This window comes from Pinus tabuliformis, chromosome 4_1 (assembly GCF_031772625.1).
Source record: "Pinus tabuliformis cultivar Carrire ecotype Pingquan chromosome 4_1, CPIR1, whole genome shotgun sequence".
Lineage (NCBI taxonomy): Eukaryota > Viridiplantae > Streptophyta > Pinopsida > Pinales > Pinaceae > Pinus > Pinus tabuliformis.
In genome coordinates this window covers 94,345,361-94,346,700 of record NC_142303.1, presented here as the reverse complement: position 1 = coordinate 94,346,700, position 1,340 = coordinate 94,345,361, and the positions used below count along the sequence as shown (strand labels likewise).

The window sequence follows — 1,340 nt, the reverse complement described above, 5'->3', positions numbered from 1 at the left end:
ATGATGAAAATAGGAAAGGTCTGCTCTAAAAAGGAGCAGCGTTACATTTGTTTGTTAATAACCAATGGAGAGGCGGCAGTTGTAGCTGAAGACCCTTTAAATTTGTAACTGAAGACCAAAATAGACAGTGCACTCTGTTGTGGCAAGTATCTATGTTTCAAATTTAGCTTTGACTTTGACTTTTTACTTTACGTTTGCCTTTTCAAAAAACATTTTTAATAAAAAATAGTTTTGAACAAAAATTACGCCCTCTGATCAAGAAGAACAGAATTCCGTTTGATGCACCATCCAAAAAACCAAAAATTATAACAGGTGTATACTGCCCTGGACGTTGTAACAGAGCAAGTGCAGGAGATTTCTGAAAATATATGTTATGAGCAGACATGTAAGGCCTCATTCCCATGTAATAACTTCCTAATTGGTGGTCTGCAGTTACCAATACATTGGTCGTCTGGCTTGGTATGATCATCAACTGCTCTGTAACAAAGGGCTTAGTATACTCTCCATCCACTTCAACTACTGTCATCTTGTGATTGGCTATGGTGAAAAAGTGTTCCATGTTAAGGGCTGCATTGATGATTCTCAGAAGATATGTCTTTCCAGGAATTGCATGTATGGTGTACATATCATGCTCTGAGCAGTTATAAAGAGGACCTGGATGACCATTTATAACATAAAAATTTGTAGAAGGAGGACCTCCACCACTTTCCACAACCTCTCTTTCAAGTTCTTGAGTATCCATCAACCAATACTCTCCAAGGACAATAACATGTTCCTCATACGGGAATTGAAATGGATAAGGAACGCCAGTCTTGGGATAGATCACAATAGGTCCATGAAATGTTGCCCTTACCCATGAGATGTGGGCATGCCAGAGCTTTGTTCCCTGATTATTCTTATGTAAATGTCTATCCTGCTTGAATTAGGCATTGATTGATGTATGCAGGCCCATCAGACCAACATGTGAGTCGCTACCTGACTCCATGCCAATGAATAGTGGTATTGTTGGGAGTCTGGTTAGTGACTTTGACAATGATTCTATCATCTTCCTGTGCATAGATAATGGGGCCAGGCTACATCTCATTAATTGTGGACTATAGTCAAAGGCTTACATAATTTCGTAATAGTCTTTGTTTGCACCTCTAAAACAGTAAGGTAACCAGAAATAAAACTAATTCGGAAGCAAAATCCTCTCGCACAAGATATGCAGAAGGAAAATGGACATTGCACAACTGAGACACCATGTTTATTGTTCGATGCGAAATGATTGACAGTCACTATTCCCCTACCTCGAGATCACTCCATAGATATGCGAGGATTGCATACTCCGTCCCCATCTT

The 1,340-nt window shown here is 39.5% G+C and overlaps 1 pseudogene; it reads right to left on the bottom strand.

Moving 5' to 3' along the window:
* Positions 1-202: 202 nt before the first annotated feature.
* Positions 203-742, bottom strand: LOC149174371 (laccase-6 pseudogene; annotated as a pseudogene).
* Positions 743-1,340: the final 598 nt, after the last annotated feature.